Below are 24,318 nucleotides of genomic sequence, written 5' to 3'. Positions count from 1 at the left end.
CCACAACTCCATTCTGCTGGGGTGTCTAAGGTGCTGATAACTATCTTTTAATTCCATTCACTTCACAAAATGTATTAAATTCCTTAGATGTGAATTCACCTCCTTGATCTAATCTCAAACATTTTATTTTCTTACCGGTTTCATTCTCTACCATCACCTTGAATAGTTTGAACTTCCCAAAGGCTTGTGATTTCTCCATGAGAAAAGTAACCCAACACATTCTAGAATAATCATCAATGATTAGCATAAAATATCTATCTCCTTGTAAACTTCTAGTTCTTGCTGGACCACATAAATCGGTGTGAATTAAGTCAAGAAAATTATTGGATTTTTCTGGTACACTCTTAAAAGATTCTCTAACTTTCTTTCCAAATTGACATTCCTTACATACTAGATTGTGAGGCTTAACAATCTTAGGTAAATCTCTTACTGCCTTAATTGTACTAATTTTCACAATGCAATCAAAATTTACATGACGCAGTCTCTTATGCCATAACCAACTTTCATCAATATGTGCAATTAAGCATGTCTTCTCATTGTTATTCAAATGAAAGATATTACCTCTAGTCTAATTACCAGTTGCGATTTCTAAACTAGTTCTATTCATGATTTTGCATTTACCATTCTTGAATTGTAACTGAAATTTTTTTCAACTAATTGACCAACACTCAAAAGATTATGCTTCAAACCTTCAACACAGTAAACACTATCAGTATTATGCTTACCATCAAAATATATAGTCCCTTTTCCTCTAATCAAACAAGCTTTGTCATCTCCAAATCTTACTAGACCTCTATTGTATTCCTGAAAAGTTAAGAATTTTCTCTTATCACCAGTCATATGATGTGAACATCCGGAATCAATAATCCATTCACCTTTATCTTCAATTTTAGCTGTCAGGGCTTTCTCTACCGGTTGAATAGTAGGTGCCGGTTGATCTTCTGTTATAGCAACCAAATCCCATCCATTGTCTACTGGTTCCTCATCAGAATCATCAGTAACTCCTTCATCAGCATAGTAACATGATTTGTCTCTATTCTTCTTAAATCCATACCTTTGATATTCAAGGTTAGGCTTATATGTCCTTTTAGCTTTTTCTTTCAATCTTGCATGTCTATCAGGACACCTAGAAGCCATATGACCAATCTTATTGCAGTTAAAACATTTAAATGGTGCTTTACCTTCATACTTACTTCCAATTGGACCTTTAGGCATTTTTCTTGCAAATAGTGCTTCAAGCTCTTCTAGTTCTTCATTCTCCTTTCTAATTTCTTCAAGTTCTCTTGCATAAAAGGCTTTCCAATCAGATTTCTCAGATGATGGTGATGATGATGCCTTGAAACCTAAATCTGTCTTAATAGTAGCAATAGGACCAAATTCCTTAAGTTCAAAAGCTGAAAGTTTTCCAACCAAAGTGTCTCTAGATACTGATGTATTAGGCATTGTTCTCAATTCATTAATAGCAGTAACTTTCATTTTATATGCCAGTGGAAAAGCTCTTAAAAATTTAGAAATAATTTCATCTTCACTTATGGTTCCTCCACAACATTGTATACCCAAAACAATTTCATTTACTCTTTCCATAAAAGCACAAATTCTTTCATCTTCTTCCATTTTCAGATTTTCATACCTGACCCGGAAGCATTCTAGTTTTGCAATTTTGAATGTGGTATCACCTTCATTCAATGTTTCTAACTTGTCCCAAATAGCTTTAGCAGTAGATCTATTTGATAATCCCATGATTTGTTGATCTGACAATGCGCTCAAAAGTGCTTCTCTTGCTTTACAATCATTTTCCTCATCTTTAACCAGGGTTGGTGGAATAGGTTGACCTTGAGTAGGAACAACATAGCCATTCTTTGTAACATCCCAAATGTCCTTTCCAATGCAATTTAGATGTGTCTCCATCTTGATTTTTCATATGCCATAGTTGGTTCCATCAAGCTTCAGACTATCCTTTATGAAATAGTTAGAAGACATTGTATCTCCTCAAGTTGTTAAACTTCTACAAAAAGAGGACTAGGCTCTGATTCCAATTGTTAGGTCTCGGAGACAACTGAGAGGGGGGGGGGATGAATCAGTTGTCCAATAAATACAATCTAAAACTAACTTAACTAAAGTTAATGCCGGTAAACCAAACTTTAATGCCGGTAGATAATTTAACAGTTAGTTGCAGTACCAGTAAAGTTTAATGCATGAAATAGAAAGACAAATAATATACACAACACATAACACAGTTATTTGTACATGGAAATCCTATAAGGGGAAAAACTATGGTGGGAAACCTTACCCATAATCAGATGATACTACTGCAGATAGTATGTCTGTACAATATGGAGTCTGCACATGCAAAAAGGCCAACTACCTAGATCTCACTACTCAATCACAAAATGGGAGTCACACTGACTACAATTGGATGGTTAAATCCAATGATAATGTACTTCTTAAAATATCATCTTCATATGCTGGATTCAGTACCAGTTAAGCTCTGATTTTATTTCTTCAAACCTTCCTTCAATCTTGAATGATGTCTGCGTGTATAGATCTTCTTATATTCGCATATACCTTATTACAATCCTTTTTCCAATCCTATATTAATCTCATAAATGAGATCTTGCATTTATACCATAACCAAAGACCAAATGAGTAGGTCAGCTCACTAAGATATTACAATAAAATTAATTACAAGTGAATCAATATGTGATGCATGATGTCAGCTCAATGCATTTACAATAATAATAAATCATCTTCATGACGTGTCATGCTGATCTGGAATAGATAAGCTTGTCGGTCCATAACCTAAACCTATTTGCCGGTAACAACAAATATGCAAACCCGATTAGACCAATGAACAAATCACCAAAACAAAGTGTCAAAACAATGTCTTCGACATAACCAAGTAATCTCCAAGTCATTCCAAGTGCCGGTGAACAATATAACCTGTCGGTGAACCAGATATCGGTGACTGTGCATAAGTCACTGAACATGCCGGTGAACATAACCAAAGATCTCCAAGTGTTTCTCAAGTGTTGATAGGTGTTGACATCAATGACAAAACCATATCAACATATCCAAAATACCAACACCAATTACATAATTACAAACCATGTTGGTCTTAGACCAAACAAATAGTATCCAACACATAAGACATCTCGGAAATACATCGAGAGGTCCAATCCACATGTTACATTAAAGTTGGTCCATAACCTAGATCAACTGGGACCTAGTATAGGTCCACACGCTACAACGATGATGTCCATCTGCCAAGTCTCGAACATGATCACCAACAACATCCTGAAACTCTACCAAAAGTTGCACCAACACCACTTATGCAATTCATCAAAGATCTTCATAAATAGCTCTATCGGTGAAACCATCGCTAGAACCAGAAACTAAGCTTCTAAGAAAGCAAGATAACATCCAATCACTAGACCAAAACCAACAGACTGAATATGAGCATGAGTATCATGAACAAACCATTTCCATCACCAAACTATACCGGAGCGTACTGGATCATGTCAGATCCAAATCAACTAGAAACCACTCAACCTACCGGGACCAAAAGGGTGCCGGTAAAGCATCCAAACAGATAGTGTTAACATCAATGACAAAACATCAATGCAACACATAATCAATTAAACCAAATGGCCAACACCTTGAGAAATCCATTTGTTATGATGATAAATTTATAAGGATCAACACTTAGTGACTATTAGTGAATTTCTGGATTCTAATTGGGTTGGGGATGTTGATAATGAGAGATCTATAGGGGAATGGAAAAAGTAAGAGTATATGAAAACTACTCATTCTTGTAGGAAATTCATTTGGATTAAGTGATTACTTTTTAGATTTGGGGCTAGGTCCATGAGGTATTATAATTCTATGTAACATTCAAAATGCCATATGTTTAAGAAAGAACCTAATCTTTCATGTGTGATAAAAAAATGTATATTAATGCAAACTAATATTTTGTTTAGGGATAGGATGGTGATGCTAGAGAAAATTGGCGTTTGATATAATTTTGTAAATGCATTGGTGAATCCAATGAGCATTGAAAATATTAGATTGTGCTATGAGCTTATGGGCCTCTTAGTCCCTAGTAGTTAGTTCAAAATCGTCGGTACTTCATTTTCTCTTGCAAGGTGTTTGAAAAGTGGGAGAATTTTAGGAAAGGTTCGTCAAGCATTCTTCTAATATTGAGTATATGAAGAATATTGTTTTCAAACTATAGAACACAAAAACTTAATATATGAGTTATAGATTTTATATTTTTGAGTAAAATAAAATTTTGGTTGTTCAATATCACTTCCAATAGGCTCATTCTATAGATAATTTTGAGCTCTACAATTTTAAAAAATAGGCCCCTATAATCTCTCAAATTAAAAGTTATGGCATCTAAAAGTTGGGTCTTTGCAGCGAAAATATAAAAATATATTAGACAGTAAAGAGTTGTAAGAGGGGGTTACATTTGAGAAACCTATGATGCATGTCACACTACACCATAAGAAATATTTGAATGGAGATTATGAGTTTATAATAGAACACCCAATATGGTGCATGGTTTATGGTGTGGTTTATGGTGCACTTATGATAGATAGAAGAAATATGATTTTTTTAGCATATTAATTTATCTTGGGATTTGGGTGATAATTTTTTAACTAAGTTTTTGGGAACCAAATTTTTGGGTGACTTTATCTCATAGATTTTTAATTACTATTTGATGGTTTCATCTGCATTAATTCACAACCAGTGCTTGAGATGGAGTTATTGATAACGATTTTATAGGTACTACTATGCTATCTAAAATACTCTAGATATCTTGTTAGTGATATTTGTGTAAAGGATTTCTTTATAAATCTATTGTAACTATGTTTATATTATTGAATACTAAATTGGGTTTCTTTGGAGTGTGAGGTTTTTATCCCAAAAGGATTTTCTCCATGTCCACTTCTATTGTGGGGTGATTTTATTTATGTTTTATATGTATTTTTCCATAATTTTAAAGATTTTAAAATCTATACAATACTCTCCTTTAAGTTAATTTAGGAAGTATTTATATGTACCTTGCCTCCTTTTGGTCGTAGAAAACATCAAAAAGTGATTAAAGGATCACACAATAATAGTCGACTATCAATTGACATTATATATCAAAAATCAATAAATCAACATTCAATATTATTCGAGGTCACAAAGTTGTCTATCAATCATGACTTGCATCAAATTTAACATTACATTACACTTGGTATCATATGTTTGTTTACATCAAAGCTCAACATATTCAATAATAATTAGGGATAAATATAAGAAACCCCTATTTAAAATGCATAAAATCCTAGTGAATCTTCCATTTTTTTGAAAAAACACTAATTTGTATTGGCAAATATTTCATTTAAAAAAAATTAAAAATTTATTGGTGGTTGTTTTACATTACTAAAATTTTGTATAAAAATTTGGTGAATCTTCGCAAATAATAGGAAAAATATATTATTTGCCATGATGAGTCCTTCTATTCAAAAAAATAGAATTCTTATGAAAAAGTAAGGGCCAAGGGTGGAAATCATTGATGGGTTTAAGGGGTAGACTATAATAAGTAGTTGCTACCATTGATTCAAAATATAATATATAAACCCTTATTGTATTTTATGAGGGAAAATGTACGCACAACTTGTAATTCTCATGGACATTTAAATTGCTTTTAGATTGTTGATCTCCATTGAGATCAACAATCCGAAAGCAATTTAGGGTTATATGAGTATTACAAATCATAGATACATTTTACCTCATAGAATATACTGACTTTATTTAGATTATATTTTAAATCAATGGCACTGACTAAAAATTGACAATATGACCATAAATTAACTAGAAAATATGAAATATTGCTTGCAAATTATTTTAGATTTCTACAATAACTTATAAAATTGAAGAAAATATGATGTAATCATGTATTGAATATTGTGGTGAATTTTTGAGTTAAAAAGTAATAAAATAAATTCTTTGACAATTTAACTAAAAATAAGAATAAAAAATTATAAAAATGCGATGATTTAGGTCTCCTTACAACTTGAACTAGTTGCCAAATTTTTATTCTCAAATTCCAAATATTAGCCAATTAGCAAATATTCACCACTTAAGAAAATCATTGATAATAAGTTCATTAACATTAATGGCTGACATTTATCTCTTTTCTATTATTGTTAAATCAACCTTAGTACTTGACTTAGGGTTAATGAATTTCCATACTTCACACTCACATAACATGTTCTCAGTGGTGCTCTTTAGCACCACTAAATTTTCCTAAGGTAGTGTAAAGCGGAAAAATCAAACCCTAGTTGTCCTCCCCTCCCCAACTCCAAGGAGAGAGAAGGGAGAGTCACTAGGGTTGATGGTTTTCACTTAGGGGAGACTTTACATTCAAAAGAGGGGTTGAAACCCACAAGATCCAATCCCACACAATGCAAGATTGGATTCTAAATGAGTTTCAAGGGTTGTGACATCAAGGATACCCTCTTTTGTAAAGAATTGTAGATAGAAAGATTGAACTAGGAATGCATGTAAAGTAGGAAATATTTGCTTATAAATAGAGATAGGGATATGGGATGAAGCTGCGGACCTGGAATTAGCAGTAAAATGTCGAGACGGTGCTGTTCTACAAATTTGAGCGAAAGTTGACAGGACGATGGCGCCCGACGTGCACACGGTCCTCTGAAAAATCCGTGAAACGAAGGGGGATCTGTTCGTCTCTGCACAAGGATTCCAGATCTTCAATTACAGCCATGTACCTACAACCTACACATAGAAAAGAGAGGACGATTGGGGGGTTAGGGATGAGGGGTTTGCCTTTAGGTCAAACCCCGGTTTTGGAATTAACCAAGAAATGAGAATGTTGTAAATGTAAATGTTTGTAATGTAAACAAGTACTGATACCTTGTTGTAAGAATGTTTGTATTCTTACATGCGAAGGTGTAATGTATGTAGTATGTAATGTGTTGTAAGTGATCTCCTCTTCAGTGGTTGAATCCTTGTCTTGAATGCAACACTTAGCCTTGAATGGAGACTTAGAATGCTCAATTTCTTGAAGGAATGCTTGAATGCTTGAATGTTTGAATATCGCTTTCGCGCCTTGCTCACATATGTCCTCCTCTTTTTGAGAGGGGAAATGTAGTCCCGAAGCCCCATAAGAGACTGGGCCCAAAATAGGGCCAGGGACCAGGGCATTGGGCGCCATCATCCCACCTCCAGGGATGGCAGGGTGCAAGGAGGATCAGGCCAGGGTGCTAAAAAATGTAGTTTTTGATGTCATGAACAAGTTTCGGGGTCTCCATTCAGGTTCCGTGTTGCATCACCATTGTGAAGACCCAAATGCAGTCGAAATTGCAAGTGTCACAATTTTAGGACGCTACATTTAGCCCCCACTTTAGCGGGAGTATAAGCGTACGCTCATACTTCCGGTAAAGTACAAGGAAACAGCATTGAAAAACTTTCACCACGTCAAGGAGGCAAGATACACCAAGCCCCCAGTGGACTAAGGATCTTACGACTTCGATTGACAAAGTAAAAGGGAAGATCACGAGGGAGAACCATGACTGTCAGTAGTAAGGCTCCCTCACTATGAGTCATGCAAGAAAGATATCAAAAATTTTCAAGGCAAAGCTAAATTTGTCAAGAAATTTTCAAGTATCTTGAAAAGATATGAACGGGATGTATGGCCCCCTATGTTAAAGTGATTGCACACGCCTCACCGAGGGTGATTGCTTTAAGGTAGTGATACATATAAGAAATGAGAAAGGAGCATGTTATCACCAGGATTTAGCCCCCAAGTGTGAGATAAGCCCAAGGATAATAGACACAAAACACAAAGCACAAGGTGACTTCGCTTTCCTCGAGGTCAGTATGTTGTATGATAATTCATGTATATCATATGTATGTATGCATAATTGTTCTTCATTCCCCAATCAAGGAAGGTCACCTAGAAGAAGGGAACACATGTGTCTTTTGAGTCAACATGAGAGAGACCAAAAGAGATCTCAATGTTTTGCATCGTCCTCAAGTAGACAACACTAAGGACAACAAATAGAAGAATGAGAATAACACATAGAAGAAGTAACAAAAGAGATCAAGAGAGGAGGAGAGAGTCCGCTATGCTAATGAAACTAGTCCAGCACATCATCCACCCCCCGATCTTGCTGATCAATATTTCGGGAAGGCAAGAAACATGCTAGAGGAGGAACATCCAACATAGCAGATGGAGCTTTCACAAGATCCAAACAAGGGCTATGTTCATGTTCCACGCCACGTTGTTCTTGTCTAGGAGCTAGGATAAGTGCTTTAGAAAATTCGTTAGATAAATGGTTATCAACATCAACATATTCATATTCACTATCAGAAGAAAGAGGAGTAACATTTTCATCATGAATAACATTTTCATCTATATCATCATCAAGATTTATAAAAATAGGATCTTTAACTTGCACAGGATCAAAACCATCATGCATCTTATGTTTAGGAAATTTTGACTCAATTTTCGGCTGAGGAGAAAATGGAATAATACTAGCTGAAGGTGTTTTTGGGGATTGCAAAGTTTGCGAAACAGCTGCACGAGCTCTAAGACGATGCTTTCATCGGCGTTCATGTGCAGAACGATTTCGTCTAGTCTTAGTAGGAAGTTGAGAAGATTGAGGAGGAGGAATGTTCTCATCCTTATCACTTGGGTGTTTAGGTTGTGGTCTCTTAGGTTGAATAATAGGAGAAGAGGAAGGTCTCTTCTCTCCATAAGAGGAAGGAGGAGGAACTGCTCCATACAAAGGAGGGATATTTGGTTTAGGAAGGATACCAAGCCCATCATGACGAGGAGGTATAGGTCTACTTTTAGGAAGTTTATTAGATATAGGCATAGTCACATTCATAGGGATGGGTTGGGAATCTTCTTGAGGAAAGACATTAGTTTTATCTTTCAAAGGAAGAACTTCCTTCTCAAGAACGATAGGAATGTCAAGTTTGGGTGTTCTAGGTTCACTTAGAGATAGGATCATATCTTTTTTCCACTTTTGATAAGATTTGAAAAGATGATCACTTCGCGGTGGAAGAGATTGGAATTGTTTAGGCCAAAAGTAATCAATAGGAACGCTAGAAGTTCTTTCAGCAGGTTTAAAGAGACTATGATTGACAGTAACAACTTCACCATTATGGGGAAATTTCAAACACTTGTGAATAGGAGAAGCAATAGCTTTCACAGAAGATAGCCAAGGATAGCCTAGCTTCACATGAAATTGTTCAGATGATGGAATAATAGCAAAGCTTACATCAAGAGATTTGTTATGAACCTCAACAGGTAATGTAATAGAACCAATTGCAGGAGAAGAAAATGCATCAAATAGTTTCACAACCACATTTGTTTCATCATAGATCACTTGATTCAATTGCAAAGTAAAAAGAAATTCTTCAGTAATGATATTAATCATACAAGAAGGATCAATAAGCACTCCATGGCAAGGTGTATTCTTGACTTTTGCAACTATATATAAAGGACCATCAGGTGCCCTGATAGTTTCACTGGAATCAAAGGTGATGGAAGGTTCTTTAGGGATTTTCTGCTCCTCTACAAAGTTAATCACATTCGGAGTCATAGACACAAGATCATCAGGTGAGACAGAGGAATCATTAGTATCAATCATATTAGAGGTATGAGAAGGTAATGGATCAGTAAAAATCTGAAGATTTTGGTTTGGAGGAGCTACGGATGTGTTGCCTTTATCATTCACACCAGAAACATAGATAGTATTATTATCAATCAAATCTTGAATTTTACCCTTTAAAGCAAAACATTTTTCAGTATCATGCCTAGGATGACGATGAAATTGACAAAAAGATTTGTTATCAAAATAGGGTGAATTAATCTTTGCAGGATCTATTTGCTTTATAGGAGGAAGAGTAAGCACATTTTGTTCCAATAACTTATTCATAATACTATGCAATGATTCATTCAAAGGAGTAAACTTTCTTTCTTTCTTGAAAAACTTAGAAATAGGAGGCACGCCTGATGCCGCATTCACATTGTTGTTGATGATGTTTTCGTTGAATTTAATGGACTCTCTGTTCGGTTTAAACTTCCCAAATGGTTGTTGACTACTATCACCCTTATCACTCGGAGCCATAGGATTTGCTTGTTCCATTTGACTCACAGTCAGTTGATAATTGTGAAGAGTTGCGCACAACTATTGGAAAGAAGTAAACTCAGAAAATAGAAGTTTTTCTCTAATATCCTTTTGTAAATTAGAAATAAAGATTCTTTGAATATTATTGTCAGGTACTGGAAAGGAAATTTGAGCATACAAATGCTTATATCTACCAATGAAATTAGTCACTTTTTCTTTAACACCTTGTTTACAATGCATTAAATCAATCAAAGTAACTTTAGGACTTATATTGTTTTGAAATTGTTGAATAAAAGCATTTGCAAGTTGTTCAAAAGAAGTAATAGAATAAGAAGGCAACGAGCAATACCATTGTAGGGCTTTATCTCTTAATGTTCTAGTAAACAGTTTTGCAAGCAACCTTTGGTCATAAGCAAAATCAGTACATATTGTTTGAAAGGTCTTAACATGTGTTAGAGGATCACCCTTACCATTATAAAGCTCCAAATGCGGAATTTCAACATGTTTAGGGGGGATAGCTCGAACAATGTCAAGAGAAAGTGGGCTCGCAACATCAAATGTGGGCACACTAAACTTAGATTGATTCATAGAGGCAATTTGTTGCTGTAAAGAAGAGACAGTTTGTGCAAGATTGTTAATGGTCGCTTCAGTCGAAGAGTTCATATTAGACGTGCTAGATTGTGATGGAGGTGTTACGTTATTGAAAGAAGGTAGAGAGTAAGGTGGTGGAACACTATGATAGTTAGTCATAGGAGATGATTGGAAAGGGGGAACACTACAAGGAGGAATGGAATGGTTAAATGAATTGCCCCCTTGTGTCATGTTTATTTGTGGAGATATAATAGGAACACTCATTGAAGGAATGAATGAAGAAGTCGGATTGAATGAAGGAAGAGGGTTGATTGAAGAAGAGGGATTGCCCCCATGACTGGTGATCATAGGAGGAATGTCTTGTATTGAAGTAGTCATTCTGTTTGATGTAAAAGTAGGTATACTAGCAATAGGAGTTGTCAAAGGAATAGAATGATTAACTTGAGTGGGAGGTTGTGTATAACCTAAAGTTTCGGCACAACTCTTCATAGGCATCACATTCGAATCCACAATGTGTGCAATACCACGCAAAATATCAATTCCATTCTTATCACTTTGAACCATACGTTTTAGACCCTCAATTAAAGGAAGAGCTTGACTATCGGGGTATTCTTGAGACATCCATTGTCGAAAATCATCAAATTGGTTATCCAATTTCGAAAGTTGTTCTACAGAAACCTCATGGAGAGCTTCTTCATCATTAAGAGGATTAGAGGAATTACCCATGTCCTCATTAAAAAGGCCATTCAAATTAGGTTCCATCTCCTCGGTAATTACACCTTGGAAAAACTTAATTCTAAGGCTTCGTCTAACGGGAATAGTGTAAGTAGGGCTTATTGTTGTAAAACTCATGCACTAAAGAGAGAGAGAAGATTTTGAATTTTAGAGGTAGCAAATTTCAATAAAACTAGCCAATCTCCTAGATTTAAGCTGTTAAATGCAATCAGGACAATCTCCCGAAATTTCGGAAAAAATGTCCGGGATCGTGGCAAATGGAGTGCACACGGTCCTCGCAACTTTTTTCAAAATTTTCAGGGATGACAGTTATGATGATTTTAAAGCTAATCTGAAAAAATTGAGTGATTTTACGATCTGTAGATAGGCCAAATTAAAGTTGCAATCTCAAAATTGAACCCTACCAAGACTGTTGAAAAATGCAAAATTTGAATTTTGAAAAAGAGAGGGAAACTGAAATTTTGAATTTTATGATTTTAGAGGGAATACCAAAAGCAATGCAAGTTTTGAAATTTAAAAGTTGACTCGATTTCATGCAAAATTCGAATTTTGAAAGTGGAAATCAAGGTTGTTACAATTAAACACTTAATTTCAAAAGTCACAAACTACAAAAATTTGAATAAAACACTGAAATTTCGAATGAATGCCAACACACTTTTTCAGATTTAGGACTGTAAGAAACACAATTTTGATATGAATTTCAATTTCAATGATTTTTGAATGATTAGAAGCCTCAATCCAAGCAATCGCTAGACCAACTTTGACTTTAATTTTGAAGGTGTTAAAATTGATAAAATCAGCCAAAATTCTGGATTTTAGAAGAAAAATACAGTAAGATCTAGCTCCCGAAATTTCAGAAAAAATGTCGGGGACGATGGCACTCGGGGTGCACACGGTCCTCGCAACTTTTTTCCAAATTTTCAGGGATGAAAGATATTGTGATTTTATTGCGGAATCCAAAGTTACAGCCGATTTGGAGGTGTTTTGATTAGTAAAATTATCAGTCAAAGGTTGAATCAAGGAGGTTTTAAAAATTAGGGTTTTGACACTTAACCACTTAATTTTCAGAATTAAAGTACAAATATGAATTGATAATTTTCAATAGAAGGGTAGATCTGAAACAAGCATTAACAATTAAACATTTCACAAGTTTAATTAATAAAAAGAAAATTTTAGGGTTTTTATGCAATCAACCTCTAAAATTTGCAAAAGATCAAACATGGAAATATAATTAGGAAAGCAAAATTTTCAGATCTAACCATGAATAATTAGAATGAGGATTTTCACGTCGGGTTCACCAAAATGTAAAGCGAAAAAATCGAACCCTAGTTGTCCTCCCCTCCCCAACTCCAAGGAGAGAGAAGGGAGAGTCACTAGGGTTGATGGTTTTCAATTAGGGGAGACTTTACATTCAAAAGAGGGGTTGAAACCCACAAGATCCAATCCCATGCAATGCAAGATTGGATTCTAAATGAGTTTCAAGGGTTGTGACATCAAGGATACCCTCTTTTGTAAAGAATTGTAGATAGAAAGATTGAACTAGGAATGCATGTAAAGTAGGAAATATTTGCTTATAAACAGAGATAGGGATATGGGATGAAGCTGCGGACCTGGAATTAGCAGTAAAATGTTGAGATGGTGTTGTTCTGCAAATTTGAGCGAAATTTGACAGGACGATGGTGCTCGGCGTGCACACGGACCTCCGAAAAATCCGCGAAATGAAGGGGGATCTGTTCGTCTCTGCACAAGGATTCCAGATCTTCAATTACAGCCGCATACCTGCAACCTACACATAGAAAAGAGAGGATGATTGGGGGGTTAGGGATGAGGGGTTTGCCTTTAGGTCAAACCCCAGTTTTGGAATTAACCAAGAAATGAGAATGTTGTAAATGTAAATGTTTGTAATGTAAACAAGTACTGATACCTTGTTGTAAGAATGTTTGTATTCTTACATGCAAAGGTGTAATGTATGTAGTATGTAATGTGTTGTAAGTGATCTCCTCTTCAATGGTTGAATCCTTGTCTTGAATGCAACACTTAGCCTTGAATGGAGACTTAGAATGCTCAATTGCTTGAAGGAATGCTTGAATGCTTGAATGTTTGAATATTGCTTTCGCGCCTTGCTCACATATGTCCTCCTCTTTTTGAGAGGGGAAATGTAGTTTATATACTTGTCAATTAGGGTTGATAGACTGATTTTTCTGACCTTGGGCCGACATAGCAACCGTATTTTCCAATTTGCAAACTTAAAGACCCGAAGCCCCATAAGAGACCGGGCCCAAAATAGGGCCAAGGACTAGGGCGTTGGGTGCCCTAGTCCTGAAGGACCAGGGTGCTGGGCGCCCTAGTCCTGAAGGACCAAGGCACTGGGTGCCATGGTCCCACCTCCAGGGATGGCAGGGTGCAAGGAGGATCAGGCCAGGGTGCTAAAAAATGCAGTTTTTGATGTCATGAACAAGTTTCGGGGTCTCCATTCAGGTTTCGTGTTGCATTGCCATCGTGAAGACCCAAATGCAGTCGAAATTGCAAGTGTCACAATTTTAGGATGCTATAGGTAGATATCTTATAAGTGAATCTTTTCTATAGGTACCAAAGATCAAATTTTGTATTCAATAAAGTCATATCATCTAAAACATACCAGATAGACTAAATTGTTGTATTGATTTAGTCTAAAGCTTTAGAACCCTCAAATTTTAGTTATCTCGAGTCTCTAATAATTAATCCAATATCAATTCCTAAGTTTCAAGATTATATAACAATATTTTAATAAAGAATTTTCATATTAAACAAATTTCCAAATAAACACTATAACTCATTTTACTTTCAACTATTATTTATTTTCTGTCATATTCTTTCCATCTTAATTAATCAATTTCAACTTAATCTAATTATTTATTACTCCATTTAAACATCAATTTAATATATGTCTTATCTAACACCACATAACCATCTTACCTAGTATGGTATTTTCTCTAATCAAAGAGTGAAATACATGGTATCATGACTATTATATGGCACACTTTCTAGTAATGTAACTAAATATCCTCTTTTAGACACCATGTAGTATGATGAGGCCATTAACATGAAATAACTAAATGTTGTATTCATTACCCATATGATTCTTGTGCACGATAATGTTTGAATCCCACATGCATGGATCATGACATTCATCCCCCATACGACCGTTTACATGGATTCATGAACCTACATTAATAATGCTTTGGATTATTGAGAGTTCCTATATAACCACCATATTTTTCAGAGGAAGTATGCGTTTGAAGGAGGAAGCATGGCAGATAGGAGGTTGTCTAGGTCAAAAAGAAGGAGGAATGGATCAGTTGGAGCAAGTGAATGGGAGCATTCAAGGGTTAATAGCTTCTGGCATGGAAAACACAAAGGAGAGTGAAGAAATTACTGTTGATTCTTCCTCTTGTGTCACTGATAAAAACATGAAAAAGAATGTTGCTCTAATGGAACAATCTATGGAAATGGCTCACGATGATGCTATAATGGCAAACAAAGAGGCTACGAATGGGACATTGGAGAAAGATGGAGGACCAGGGAAAGTCAGAAAAGTTAATCCGATGAGGCAAGCCAAGAATGTGGGTTTTGACAAAGAAATGGCAAAGAATATCAACAAAGACTCAAGTCAAAGAGCAGAAATGGAAGGTAAAATTTTAGAACTTTTATTGCCTGATGATGTGATTGAAAGTATTATAGAATGTAAAGAAAGGTATTTGATTTTGGATTTTTTGAAAGGCATATTGTTAGAATCTGATTTTTACAAATGGGATAAAATTAATTGGGAAAATATGGGGTGGGAGATAGAAAATCTTGAGAGGATTGGGGAAAGGATACATATCCTATAAATTTAAACATGTTGATCAAGCACAAGTTGTGCTTAAATATGGTAGCTAAGTTATTTGTCGTCAGGTTTTTTATTTGTAGGCATGGCTCGTAGAGTTTCATCCTAAAGGTCTCTCTAGATCTAGGTATCCCATGTGTCTAGAGTTCCCCTTTTTAAATCTGGCTTTTAGACCATTTCTAAAGGATATGGCCTCTCAACTCAAAAGAGTCTTATGGTGTAAGAACAATGCAGAGAAACTTTCTAGCCTTCGAGTTCACCTAAGAGTGTGTGTTGAAATGGACTTGAATAATCAACTTCCTAAAAATATTAATCTAATAGGTCTAGGGTTTGAGTTTACCCGACCAATAGTATATTTGAATAAACGTAATGCTTTCTTCTTTTGTTTCCAAGAAGACCATTTAATTAGAGATTTTCCTATCAAAAAAAGTAGATATAGCGCCTCTTAAATGAATGCTACACCTAGTATTAACCATGTAAATCTACAACCCCAAAATGGAGTTATGTCTACAACAATGCCACAGTTGGGTCAACAAAATGAATGTAATCTAGAAAGGGAAAACCAAATTCACAATGTTAACTCTATGACTTATAAGGATGCTATTATGAAAAATGGTTGGAGAATGATTAGAAAGAGAAAAGAACCATCTAGATCCTTTGATTCTCATAACAGGAAGACACTATTACAAATCCATTCCATTTTACCTCATCACAACACTGTGAAAACTAATCAAGTGGTTTCTCAATCTCCTTCTGGGATAACGAGGTCTTCTTCTCCAAACATGAGATAGGGGTCTTCACCTTTGGCTGTGAGACAAATATGTTGTTCCCCTATGACTGTGAGATAGAGATAGAGATCTCCCAATCCTTTTGGTAAAGAGCACAAACAGGCACACGATCTTGCACTAGCTAATCGATTTAATGTTTTGCAACAAGAGGAGGACTCTAATAAATTTGTTCAATCATGAAGTTTAAAGTCTTCTCTTGGAATGTTAGGGGGATATCACTTTCCCATTGTAAATATGAGGTCAAGGATGCTTTAAGAAAATGGAAGCTTGATATTGTCTTCTTACAAGAGGTGAAACTTAGTGGTTCTCATCTTCTTTCTTCTCTATCCAATGTTTGGAAAGATTCATCTATTTTTCTTACATTGCATTTTGAAGGAAAGGGGGGTGTTGTAATTGTTATATCTTTTTGGGCTACTAAGCTTATCATTGGTAAAGGGGAGGATCCCTCACATAGTTGTTTGTGGGTTCTTTTATTTATCAATGAGTAACTTGTTGGTTTTTGTTTGGTATATGCTCCTAATATTGCAAAACAAAGATGTGAGTTGTGGGAATGACTGAATAAGAATCTACCTCAAGCTGATTAGGTGATTGGTGGGGATTTAAATATGGTAGAACATCACACTGATCACAACTGGCATAATCAAGTGGAACTAAGTAATGATGAATTTGATAAATGGTTATCCTGTCGAAATGCTTTGGGTGTGATTGATCCTATCCATAAAAAAATATCTAATCATTCTTAGAACTAGTTTACTTGGGCTAATTGTAGATTGTATTCTAATAGAAAACTTAGTAGATTGGATAGGTTTTATATCTCTCTCAATCTATATTTATTACAGGATTCCAATAGGATGTGTGTTAAAGTTGATTATTCTACCTCAATTTCAAATCATTTTCCTATCTTTTGTGTTATTGCAAGAGATAAGGTTAAGGATTTTGAGTGCCATTCGCTCTCGTTAGCATTTGGAATTCCATTCCCAAACCATGCGAAGGGTTTTTTTTTATAGGGAATGGTGGCAGGATGCTATATGTAAATGTGTGGAGTTTTAAAGATCATTTGGTAAAAAATGGCATGGCAGAGTAAGAGAAAAGAGAAATCCCTTCAAGGAAAGATAGAACTAAATAGGAAACTTCTACTTTTAGAACCAACCAATTTAGCAATTCAAACTTCTATAGCTTCTTTAGAAGTTCAACTTCATAAACTTGATATTTGTAAGGGTCAAGCTTGGGCAAGAATCAGAGCTAGATTACATTAGAGCAAAGAGGGTAATAGAGGTTCATTTTTATTTATTTTTCAGTACTTGAATTATAAACATAAGAGAGAAATAATTGATGCAATCAAAGAGGAGGATGGACAAGTTCATACTGGTCCATAATATATTAAATCATTGTTTCATAATTTCAATAGGAGGTTATCTAAAGAGGAGCTTCATTGGTAGGATGTACAATTAATTTTAGAAGACATTCTTGAGGAGTTTGTACCAAGAAAGGTGGATCAAGAGTATAGAAGATTTTTTGATAGGGAATTGTCTATAGAAGATTTAGAACATGGTTTATTCTCTATGGCCCCAAACAAGAGCCCAAGACTTGATGGGTTGTCAGTAAAATTTTACCAAACCATGTTGCCCCATATTAAGGAACATTTTTACATTGTTTACCTTGAAGCTCTAGAATAGGGATCATTAGGGAATGGTATAAATAAGGCTTTACTCAAGTTTCTCCCTAAAAGAAAAAATTCAGATTCTATTTTTAGTTGGAATCACAGCACACTTCTTAACACTTACAAAATAATTGCTAAAGCACTAGCTACAATGATCAAGTGTCTAGTCAAAGGGATAATCAAGCATGAACAAACTAGATTTCTTGGCGGTAGATATATTTTAGACAATTTAATATTGGCATGAGAGACTAGTGATTGGACACAACAAACCAGTTAGAATGGTTTGCTTGTGAAGTTAGATTTTGATAAAGCGTATGATAGAATGAGATGGAGTTTTATCATTAAAATGATGCAATGTTTGGGTTTTGGTCCTATATTTTGTAAACACACCCAAATTCTATTTAAGGATGCTAATGCTCAATTAGTAATCAACAACTCTTTGATTGAACCTTTTTATTTGCAACACTAAATCAAATAGGGCTTTCCCTTATCACCATTTTTATATTTTTTAGTTGTTGATGCTTTGGGATATAAGCTACAAATATCTAATCAAATGGATTTGATTAAAATAATATCCATTCCAAATAATACAATATTCTTGAATTTTCACTTTGCTAATGATAGTATGCTCTTCATTCAAAATTATGAATATGAAATCAGAAATGTTTTGGAGGTCCTTAATTTATACTACATTGTCTTAGGATCTAAATTAGCCCACGATAAGACTAAATTCTTTATGACTAGTTTTGATCAATCCCCTCAATGGATTCCTAAGAAATAGAAGCACATTAAACGTGGACAAATAACATGGTACTTAGGCATTTCGTTTGGTCTCGAAATTAGTTTGTATGAAACATAGAAATTGTTTTTAACTAAGTTAAAAAATAAACTGTTTACCTAGGGGAATAAATTTCTTTCATTTGCAAGAAAATTACAAGTTGTTAACAAAATATTTTTGGCTTCTCATGTTTACTACTCATCTTGTTGGATTCCCTCTAAAAGAGGTTATGAGGACTTAAACAAAACCATTCATATATTCTTATGGATAGATTGAGAAGGTAAACAAAGTTTTAGAACTACCTCTTGGTTATATTGTATTCAACCTAAGAACAAAGTTGGATTGGGTCTTTTAGATCCAAAGATGCAAGGAATTTGGTTAGTTGCATAATGAATTGTGAGGGTGGTGTGAGGGGAAGAAAAATGGAAAATTTTGATTCGTCGCCATATTGGCAAGGATTTCATGATGAATAAATGGCAAGGTGTGGGGTGGCTTGATAAGATCTTGGTCTTGGATCCATTCTTTCATGTTAAACTTCATTTCCCCTACAATCTATTTAGAAAATGTGGCAACAATGCTACAATTTTTTAAGCTGAAAAAATGAATCCTTACAATATGGTTTTAGTTTTGGTACCTCCTCCATATGGTGGAATAGGCTTGTGTAGTATCATGGATAGTCACTTGATGTTATCTTTCTGAAACAAGACCATGGTTTACTCATGAAAGGATTGTAGCACTTTGGTGATTTGGGATTTCAAATATCTTGATTGGGAGGATTAGCAAAATACAAAATTAATTTTTATTTGAATAATAGATATAAAGGATTTGTGACCTTTGTTAAAGCCCTTGTCACAATAGAGCTTCTCATGAAAATTTGTACACTACTAAAGTGTAATTTCTGTAAATATTGGGTGTGACTGGATGAATATCAATTTTGTTTTGTCCATCTTAAGAAAAATATCTGAAACTCCTTCCTAATATGGCTCTTAATCCAAGACTTAATCTAAAATGGAGCTGTAAGTTCAATGAAAGGTGGTGGAAAAAACTAAGTGCTCAAATTTGGAACTCTAAAGCAGAGGCTAGTGCTCAAATTAGGAACTCTAAAGCAAAGGCTAGTGCTCAAATTTTGTCTTGGAAGCTTCTTCATTTTAAATGGCTAGTTGGTGATAGATTGATATGTTTAAGGATTATCCTTGCCAAATGCCCATTTTGTCATCATACAAAAAACCTAAAAAAATTTTTTGGACTTTTATGTGTCCAAGAAAAAATGGAAGGTTATTTGTTCTCAATTTACTACTATATTTGGTCATACATTGGGTTAAAAAATGGCATTATTGGGTAATGGACTATTTAATAGTCTTATTGCTAATTCTATGAGACATGCTATCTTACTTAATGTTTGGAAGAGTGGATATTTTGCTATTCTTTCTAATCATATTTTGTATCAGGAGATTGGCATGCTGAACGTTTAGTCTAACATCTTGCTATAGTTTGTTTCTCTTTGCTCTCAGCTAAAAGATGTGTTGAATATCTAGGCAACTGAGAGGGGGGGGGGGTGTGAATCAGTTGATACTTTTAAAATAATTTATTTTAGTCTTTTCACATCTAGATCCAAAACAATAGAATTAACTAAGACAAATATAACATGAAAAATATAAACATATAACAAATTATACAATGAACGCTAGATATGACGTGGAAAACCCAAGAAGGGAGAAACCACGAAGAATGTTAGTTCTCAATATAAAACACCAGGTAAGGCAATTTTTACAAAGAGTGGCTCAATTCTAGAATGCTCACTGTACGTGAGTTCACCACCAAAGAAAGAAATAAAGAAAGAATCCACCACTTGAAACACAACCTGCAAAACTGGATTGCTTCCAGTGCCTCAACACCAACACACTCTGATGTATCTCCACTAGTCAGATCTTTCCTTTCCAATCTTGAATATCTTCAAAATAATGCAAAACTTTTTCTATATCTAACACAATCAGATCATCCTCATATATATTATCTTTTGGGAAGCACAATCTTCCAAGTCAGCAAAGATAGAGATCTAAAATAGGTCGGCACTAAACATTCTGGTGGTGGGAAGGAATGAGAAGTAGACCATACCACAACACACATCAATGGTCAGATCAACACATTACAATCATTACAAATTTTGGACCCAAAACAAGATCCACACGCTACACCAAAAGCCGCTACACATCCTCAAATTTCAAACTTAATCCGGACCCAAATAACATTGCCCAAAACATCAAAAATAAGAATGAAACCAAGATACACATGAATACCATCGATCAACACCATATCCAATAACTAGAAGTATTGGGATCACCAACAACACATCTTCTGGAGAACCAAAGATTTCAGGAACACATATTCCTACTTACCAATACCAAGAACATCAGAGACATCAATGACAACCATTATGTTGACATCAGTGAAAATCACTCATCATCACCATCATATTTGCAACATCCATCAAGAACAAACACATCTCTACAAAATTCCACAATTTGAATCTCTCATAAACTCTCAAAATCTCTCCCCCTTTGATATCAATGATAAAGGTGAGCATAACTCCCCCTAAGAAACTTACTCCTCCCCCTATAAGGAAGCACCCAAGCATCGGTCTAGATAAAAATATGCAAGCTATACACTAGACCAATGCACATTCGAATGTACATCAGTTCACACTAGGAAGGGGTAATGCCCCTAACTTCTATCATAGATACTCAAAAGTATCTTTACACAACACCTTCATGAATATATCTACAATATTCTCTTTTGTAGATAATAACTCAAGCTTTACTTCATTATCCAACATCATTTCCCTCAAGAAGTGATACCGAATGGATATATGATTTATTTTGGAATGTTGTACCATATTCTTAGAGATTTTTATTACATTGGTGTTATCACACATAATAGAGATAGGTTCATTGAATACTATTCCAATATCCTTCAAAGTCCATTTCATCTTGAAGAATTTGTGTGCAACATGAAGATGTTGCAATGTATTCTACTTCAGTTGTAGATAAAGAGATAGAATCCTACTTCTTACTTGACCAAGCAACTAATCAAGAGTTAAGAAAGAATTCTCCACCACTTGTACTTTTCTTGTCATCAACACTTCCGACCCAATCTACATTAGTATAAGTTGTCAAAGTGAAATATGAACTTTTAGGGTACCACAAACCAAACTCTTCTATTCCTTTTAGATATGTGAAAATTCTTTTCACTGCCACAACATCTGATTCTTTCGGTTCTTGCTGAAATCTAGATGCCAAACAAACTACATACATGATATCTGGTCTAGTAGTAGTCTCCTCAAATCATGTATGTTGTCTATTTGGCATCTACAATCAATGTAAACTTCTTTTAATTCTCCATTAAAAAATGTCAATTTCACATTCATCTGATATACTTTGAAATGCTTAAAATATGCAAAAGCCAAAAACATCTTGATTTCCTCCATTTGAGCAACCAGGGCATATGTCTCCTCAAAATCAATGCCTTCAATCTAAGTATAACCCTTGCAAACCAATCTTGATTTGTTTCTCACAACCTTTCCATCTTCATCTAGCTTGTTCTAAAATAATCACTTTGTTCCAATCACATTCTTATCAGTCAGTTTGTTAACTAATTCCCATGTTTTTTTCTTCTCAATCTAATCTAGCTCTTCTTTCATTGCCTTCATCCAATTCTAATCATTGCAAGCTTCTTCTACTGTTTTTAGTTCAATATCTGAAAGTAGACATAATAGGACTTGTTCTTGAGTTGTTTTGTTTCTTGTGATGATACCTTTGCTCTTATCTCCAATAATCTAATCCATAGAATAATTGTTGTGAACATATCTTAGTGTCTTAGATGTGATGTTGGAGCTTACTGAGCCTCTTTTTCTTCTTCTCGTTCTCTGATCTTTTCTATCCTGCCTATTTTTCAAACTCTTTAGAAGTGTCTTCATCAACCTTCACATTCTCACTTTCAACAATCTTATTCAAACATCAGTACATGTCTTGCTCCTTGTAGAGTATCCTAGGAAAATGCCTTCATCAACTTTACTATCAAATTTTTCAAGCTTATCCTCATCTCTCTGGATGTAGCATTTGCTTTCAAATATCTTGAAATATTTCACTGTTGGAGTTCTACCATGCCACAGTTCATAAGATGTCTTTCCATGTATTTTCTAGTATAGAATTTTGTTAAGAGTGTAGAATACAATATGTATAGCTTCTCTCCAATAGACTTTCAAGAGTTCTACTCCTTTGATCATTGTTTTGGCTACCTCTTGAATTGTTTGGTTCATCCTTTCTACTACACCATTATGTTGAGGTGTTATTGGGGTAGATAATTGTCTTCTAATACCATGTTTCTCAAAAATATTGTTAAACTCATCAGAAATAAATTCTTCTCCTTTGTCAGACCTCAAAGAGTTAATCTTTCTGTCAACTTCATTTTTAACTTTAGCCTTGAATATTTTGAATTTCTCTAATGCTTCTAACTTCTCTCTCAAAAATGCAACCCATGACATCCTAGAATAATCATCAATCAATAACATGAAATATTTCTCACCTTGTATACTTCTTGTTCTAGTCGAACCACATAGGTCTCTATGCACTAAATCCAACAAGTCGGTGAACGAATTATCATTTCCTCTGTAAGTTCCTTTTGTCTGCTTTCCAACTTGACATTATCTGTAAATGTTGTTATCCGGTTTGGGCAACCTTGGGAAAATCTCACTACACTTGATGAACTTGTTAGTGTCAAATTTTGATTCCCTCTTATCCCCTGTAAGAAAATGAATAACTCTGTCTGCAAATGAAGAGATCAAGGAAAAATAATCTTAGAGTAACATATGACAAGGTTTTGAGAACCTTCTACACTTTGAACTTATCCAAAGTTTAGGCGGGTATACCTTTTGTGAATAATTTCACACTTTTAAACGGGATCCACGGTAAACCCATGTCCAAAAACCAGTCGATTTTATCGCCTCAACATAAACTGAAATAATAAAGGAAAACTTATGCTCATGTTCAGTATTGATCCTCAAGAGATGTAGAAAGAAAACTACAACTGATACCAGTGCCTTATCCAGGCTACAGAGTCATCTAAATTAAGAAAGTATTTCACAATTAAACATCCCCATACATCTCATCACTTCGGCTTCTATTAAGCCCATACATGCCTGACATATATAAGAGTTTTTTCTTGTTAAACTAAACAATGTTTATCAAATTCAAAGCTTCAAACAAAGTAAACTATTGACAGAGATATTTCATGCGTATTTAATTCCTCTCCTAAAAAGAAAAGCTAAGAAACATATCCATAAAGATTGCATTACAATCTATTTTCAGTTGAATAACCCTAGATTACTCAAATGAAACCAGTAAATTACTGAAAGCACACCAGAAGACAACATAGGTTTAGGCTCGAAAGTTTCTGATCTATATATTGATATTCATTTTGCAAAAATCTTACATAACTCAAAGTATTCTTTGTAATAACTAGAAAAACCCAGATATATTTCTGCAGAGTTTCTTTACAAAATTCTTGTGATCCCTTTTACACTAGTCCTAGTATCCATTTATAACATCATGGATGCATACAAGCTTTGGACATTCCTAGAAAGGTTTGTTACAGACCGTGATACTCTCCAAGAAACAGTTACAAGTCTTTTTCAATATCAACGACCTCTTCTATTTGTTGTTCTGCTGCAACCTCTTCTACCTACTTTGGAG

Source organism: Cryptomeria japonica, chromosome 11 (genome assembly GCF_030272615.1).
Source record: "Cryptomeria japonica chromosome 11, Sugi_1.0, whole genome shotgun sequence".
NCBI lineage: Eukaryota > Viridiplantae > Streptophyta > Pinopsida > Cupressales > Cupressaceae > Cryptomeria > Cryptomeria japonica.
Note: the sequence above shows the minus strand (reverse complement) of the source record.